Consider the following 6,874-nt stretch of genomic DNA (forward strand, 5'->3'; position numbering starts at 1 on the left):
AGAGCCAGGGCAACCCCAAGGCAGGAAGTAAGAGGTACATACAGTTGGCCCTGGGACAAGATGCGGTCAAGTAGGGGCCACGTGAAGCCACCCAGCTTGCCCCAGTGGTTGCTGCATCAGTGGCTGGAGAAGGAAGTGTGGCTGAAAGGATCTGAAATCTGTGGCCGGACACAGCCCGCCCCCAGCCCTCCTCACATTCTTCCTCCATTAAGTCTGATCCATTGCTGTCAGTCTCCTTCATGTGGTGAGAGCTGGAAGGACTTAATGCAGTAGGATTAGTCAAATAAGTCCCAGGGGTGATTCTCAAGTTCCAGGTCACCAGAACCACCCAGAAGGTGTGTTAAAACAGACTATGAGGGCCTGCCCCCAGTTTTGGAGTCAGAAGTGAAAGTGTTAGTTGCTCAGTCAGTTCAGGTCAGTCACTCAATCGTGTCCGACTCTTTGTGACCCCATGGACTGCAGAACGCCAGGCTTCCCTGTCCATTACCAACTCCCGGAGATTGCTCAAACTCATGTCCATCAAGTCAGTGATGCCATCCAACCATCTCATCCTCTGTCTTCCCCTCCTCCTCCTGCCTTTAATCTTTCCCAGCATCACAGACTTCTCCAATGAGTCAGTTCTTCACATCAGGTAGCCAAAGTATGGAAGTACAAATTCTTCAAGAGGGTCCTTGACTGTCATGGTGAGTGAGTGAGTGAAAGTCACTCAGTCATTTCCGACTCTTTGCGACCCCATGGACTATACAGTCCACAGAATTCTCCAGGGCAGAATACTGGAGTGGGTAGCCTTTCCCTTCTTCAGGGGATCTTCCTGACCCAGGAATCTAACCAGGGTCTCCTGCATTGCAGGCGGATTCTTTACCGACTGAGCTATCAGAGACTGTCATGGTAAGAAAAATCAATTCTACTTCCATCCACTGGTGCCCAGACTTGTATATTTTAACAGCAAGGAACATATATTTATGAGCCAGTGTTAAAGCATGTATACTGAATCCTGGGGGTCAGCACCCCAGCCCTGCAGGATGTTGTCCTAGGGCCGGTGTCTTAATTGAGCTGCTCCATCGCTCTGTCCGTGCTGGCTGCTTCTGCTGCTGAGGTACTTAGTAAGAGAAGTACATCCCATGGTCATGGGCCCATTGCCCCCACTGCTTTTACCAAAGATGTGGTATCTGAGGCAATGGTATGTAGTATACATGAGAATGGATCAGGTATTCTCTAGGACCTCGCATGACGGTCTTGGAGGATTCAGTGAAGACAGGAAAGGTGAACCTATATCCTGTGTAGATGTCAGCTCTGTGAGGATGAATCATTGCTTTGTCTGTCTGAATGTATGACTCTGTGGATCTGATAATGCTCAGCTCACGAGGAAATCTGCTTGGTCCCTTGGTGACCCATAATCAGGTGCTCAGTCTCTCCTAGGGCCCAGAAACATGCCAAGAGCCTGAGGAGTTCTCTGTTGCAGAAAGCGTGGCCTCACTCCCGGATCCTGCAGGGCTGTGCTATAACCTTCTGCAGGGGTGGCCAAACAACACACCATGTTCTTAAGCAACACTTAGACAGTCAGAGTAGCAATGCAGTTTGCACTGAAGCCTGAAACTACTGTAGGTCTTTTTTCTGTGGCATCCACTTGAAACCAGCAGCCCTGATAAATGGTTGGAGGAATATATCAGGTGTGTGTTTCCAAAACCCAGAGAGGCCTACTAAACCCCGTGTCTCTATCTCAGTGATAAAGGGTACAAGGTGCAACATACAGAGACGTGCCTCAAGTCACTGGTCCTCTACACACTTCATCAGTGTGGCCTGACCCCTGCATTTTCAACATCACCCACACTCTGACACACACAAGTCTTAGTACGGCCTCTGGAGGACTCGCTACTTTCTGATGCCACATCCATCTAGAATGCTGTTGCATGGACCAGCATAAAGTGCTGCAGAGCATCAAGATGATGGAAATCCTTTCAGACTATCTTGTGATGTAGAGCAGATTTCACATTGCCTCGGGGCAACAGGATGAGAATATCTGTCTATCCCAGAAAAGTGTGAACTGCTTTTTAATTTTAAATTTATTTAATTGAAGGCTAATTGCTTTACAGAATTGTGTTGGTTTCTGCCAAACATCAACATAAATCAGCCTTAGGAATACACATGTCCCCTTCCTCTTGAACCTCCTTGCCACCTTCCTCCCATCCCACCCCTCTAGGTTGTTACAGGGCTCCGGTTTGAGTTTCCCAAGTCATACAGCAAATTCCCATTGGCTATCTATTTTACATATGGTAATGTAAAGTGTCCATGTTACTGTCTCCATATGTCCTAACCTCTCCTTCTCCCCAACCCCTGCCCCCGGTGTCCATAAGTCTGTTCTGTATGTCTGTGAACTGCTTTAATCCTCCCTTTTGATGTAAAATGAGAATGAAAATTTCCCCCCAAATAGCTGCATATCAATGCTAGAGTCTTTGTGTAAAATTCACATCCAGCGGAAACTGAGACTAACAGCGCATTGTCATCCTTCATTAGCCATCCGCTCTCTTTAGGAGTCTGATGAGTAAAGTAAGTTAACGAGGTTATGATGGAACCCTTTGGGTCCTTTATTATTCTCCGATGGTGACACTGATGGATGCATTTCCTCATGTGGTTACTTACGAGTTATTAACATGGCTGGGGAGATGACATACTTTCAGAGGTCTCCATGTGGTGCCTCTTCTCAAAATGGTTCTTACTCCATAGGTCAGGGGTCTAAATGTGTTTATGCCAAATAGGTACTTGGAGACAAAGAAAAGGACCCCAAGATGAGACCCCCGGTGTGGGATAGATTTTGGCCAGAGCTCCAGCCACCACCTGGTCTCCACAGGTCTCCATCCCCTCTGTCTACACATAGGGCTGTAATGGTACTTGGGGTTCTCTGGTGTCCACTTCAGTTCACACCTTTTATCCAACAGGCCTTAAACATTCTATACATATCATATACACTTGTAGCAAGGCCTTTCTTCATGGAATCTTGGCTCCCCCCTCACTGTGCACTGGATCTGTAAATTAGCTCAGATCTGGAATCATAATTTTCTTATTGTGACAGGCTACACCAGCCTACTGCTCACAGCTTGCCTCTTCTCTTTCCTTTTTGGTTATACAAGTCAAGTAAGACTCTACAAATTGTCACTCAGAACTCTGATCTGTTAGCCCTTGTCCCAAAGCCCTGCAAACCGAGCACCGACTCCCACTCTAGCCTCGGTGCCCATGTTACTATGTCTACCTCGCCTCTGACATTCAAGGAATGCTACATGGCCTCTGCCACTCTGGAATCCCAGGCATGCCCTGTTTCATGACGCCACTTCCTACTCTCATCCCTGCCTGCAGGGGTCGGTCGTCACTGAGCTTGTGGGAATTGGGGTGCCCTTTCCCATTGCAGTCTTTGTTGCCTGTGTGAAGGCAGTGTCCTGGGATCTTAGGTGGTTCTTCAGACTCACATAATGAATCCATTCTAACAGTCACACCTCTTGGAACTTTCTGAGCCTTTCCTTAATTGTATAGCACAGCAGTTCCACCATCTCCACTTCACTGGTATGCCAGACTCACACCCAAACCTCAGTAGCCATCCCAGCAGTGATATCAGGACCAGCTTCAGGTGGCGTTCACCTCACAGGCTCCCATGATGAACTCTCTGTCATCCTGCCTCAATCTCCATCCCCAGCTCGCTCCCTTCAGGGTCCACTCGCACACATTCCCCTCTGGTTCCTGACAGCAGCATATTAGCCAGCTTCTGTAATTTCCTCAGTGTCTAAGTGCTTTCTCCCTGACAGAGGTTGTACTTCTCTGCTCAGACTATGTTGAGACAGGACCAGTTCCTTGTCTGGAGAATAAGGGTGTTGGAAGAACATCTTGAGGAGGTCAAGTATCCTCGGGTGTTGGTCTCACCAGCGGGCAGGCTCTTCAGGAAAGGAAGTATGAGCTGCTCCTTCCAGCCCCACACTCACGGGATCCTGGTCTTTAGCATTTGCAGGCTCTTCTACATTGTTTGCCCTGCCTTGTCCTATTCTTGCTATTGAGGCTGCGACTTTGATAAGTAATGGTCAAGGCTGAGTATTTCATTTCCTTTGCAGCTCAGCCTGCCTTACAGTAGACCTGGTGCCTGTTTTATGTAGTTTTCTCTCTGCTGCAGGAGAGAAGCTCTCCTTAACTCTCACTTCAAAGGCCCGTAGCTTTCAGTATAGCTTGAGTTTTGATTCTTGTCATTGTTCAGTCTCCTAGTCATGTCTGACTCCTTGTGACCCCATGGACTGCAGTATGCCAGTCTTTCCTGTCCTTTACTATTTCCTGGAGCTTGCTCAAACTCAAGTCCATGGAGTCAATGATGCCATCCAACCATCTCATCCTGCCCCCCCTCCATTTTCTCCTGCCCTCAACCTTGAGCTGACAGTTGACTTAAACCTGTCATTGCCCACTGCAACCCCACCCCCCCGCCAAGTTTCCCAAACAGTTAACAAAAGCTAGCCAAATCCAGAGGCTTTATCATTGCCCCATCCCATCAGGTGCCATAGGTGCCACAGGATCCAGTATTTCACCTTCCACCTATACCTACGGACCACAGGCTCAGCAGGGATCGTGCTGCTCCTGCAAGCCAGGGTTGTCAGCACCCTGCTTCCCAACAGCACATTCGCGTTCTATTGACAGTGCTGTGAGACGGAAGTCCATCATGTGTCTCTTTGGGCTAAGATCCAGGTAGCATCAGGCCTGGTTCCTCATCAGGGGATCACCCACCGCCTTGCTTTTACCTGCTCCTAGAGGTAGCCCATATGCCTTGGCTCGTGATCTCCTTTCCCTATCTTCCAAGTTAGCAATGGGCTATCTCTTTGGTCATCCTTTTATAGTCACATCTCATTCAGACTACAGCGCAGAAAGGCTCTCTGCTTTTAAGGGACCCTGTGATTATGTTGGGCCTATGTGGACAATCTAGGATTTCTCCCCATTACAAGGTCCTCAACCTGGATCACTTCTGGTTTTGCCACGTAAGGTTACATATTCATAGGTTCCCAGAAGCAGAGATCTTTGGCTGGGGGATGGGAACCATTCTGCCTACTGCAAACAGCAGTGGGGTTTTTGCCATGACTGTCAGTAAACCAGCTGCAACCATCTATCCTGAGTCGGGCTGTTCTGGGTACCAACTGTATTAGCCTGGCTTCTCCAAAAGAACAGAGCCTGAGGCAGAAGCTTCCATGTAAGTCATTCATTTGGGAAACGTTCCTACAATGCAGGAATGGAATATAAAAGAGGCAAGCCAATAAAAGGGTATGTTGCCAAATTGGCTGAAGTGAAGGGAAGTGAAAGTCACTCAGCCATGTCTGACTCTTTGCGACCCCATGGACTATACAATCCATGGAATTCTCCAGGCCAGAATACTGGAGTGGGTAGCCTTTCCCTTCTCCAGGGGATCTTCCTGACCCAGGGATCGAACCTGAGTCTCCTGCATTGCAGTTAGATTCTTTACCATCTGAGCCATCAGGGATGCCCAGGGTGGAATAAACTTGGCATATTTGAGGAGCAGAGAAGGCAGGGGCAAGAAAAACACAGGAGGCCTTAGTGGTACTGAGTAGGCAGTGGCCGGATGCCTCAGGACTTGGCAGGTTTGAGTAAGGAAATCTGATATGTAGGGTGAGAAGTGCTTACTACTCAGGTAGTCCAGGCAGCCTTCAGGGAGGAACAGATCTTGAGCAGAGATCCCCAAAGGTCAACAAGGCTTTGCTAAGATGAAGTGGAGGTGCTAGTTTAACAGCATGCAGAAACAGCTGGAGGCAAAAGGAAGCTTTAGTTCAAAACTTTCATTACTTTTTACTCTAGATGCCTAAACAGTAATGAAATAAGACAAAGAAAAGGTGAATTCTTTGCTTTGCACTTCTAAACATTTACAGTGAAAAGTACTTTTTTGTTATAAGCTAGACCCCTGATAATATAAACTTTCTGAGGCTTGGTATTCATAATCTTCAGCACCACAGTATTGACTTTGTACTAGTTTGAGGGGGAAAAAAAAAAATCACAGGTCAATTATTTCTTTCTCCCATTAACTAGGAAAAAAATAGGAACTTCTAATTTAATTAAGAGTGGTTGCTAGAAATTTTAAAGGAAGTGTTTGCTTTTATATGAAGATTACATAGCTCTAAATTATTTAAAGATCCTGTTACATTCCTTGGTCTCTCCACTTTTACTTTAGTGTGTCAGGACATTTCAAACAGCAAACAAGAGATGAAGGGTTTCAACCAAGTCCCAGGAGGATCAGAAGTAGCTGTCTGCATCTGTCTGAGTTCTGTCTAGCATTCATATTCAATGTACTCATCACTGTTCATGAAATTAACAAAATCCAGAAAGCAAAAAAAAAAAAAAAAAGAAGTTAACTGCAAAAACTCCAAAAAGGAGAAGGGGAAGGATAGAATTCTCAACGTCATATTAATTAGGATCTTAGACTTTGCAGAATTAGGATCTAGAATCCCTAGAACTGCAGGATTAGAGAACACAGGCCTTATCTTCTAAATCACCCAGAGAAATTGGGAGACTGGCCCAGAAAATAAAATCATTACTAAGTATTGAATCTAGACATGACAGCATGATAAAATAACTGATCAGTACTAGAAAATATTCTGATTTAATCCTCGGTTCACATAATCCTAAAAATTGATAGCGATTGAGATGATCTCATCCAATATTATTGCCAATGTAAAAATTCTCTCTATAAAACATCTGGGAGAACACCAGCAACCTGAGACACTCAGGCTGGAGGCTCTAGTTGGTAGTAGGCAGTTCTATATTGGCTATAAAATCTGCTTTTAATGTTTAATTGCCAACCCTTAGCCTTAGGTTGTTGTTAGGAAAACATAGTAACTCTCTTCAC

Source organism: Oryx dammah, unplaced genomic scaffold (assembly GCF_014754425.2).
Source record: "Oryx dammah isolate SB20612 unplaced genomic scaffold, SCBI_Odam_1.1 HiC_scaffold_20, whole genome shotgun sequence".
NCBI classification, from domain to species: Eukaryota; Metazoa; Chordata; class Mammalia; order Artiodactyla; family Bovidae; genus Oryx; species Oryx dammah.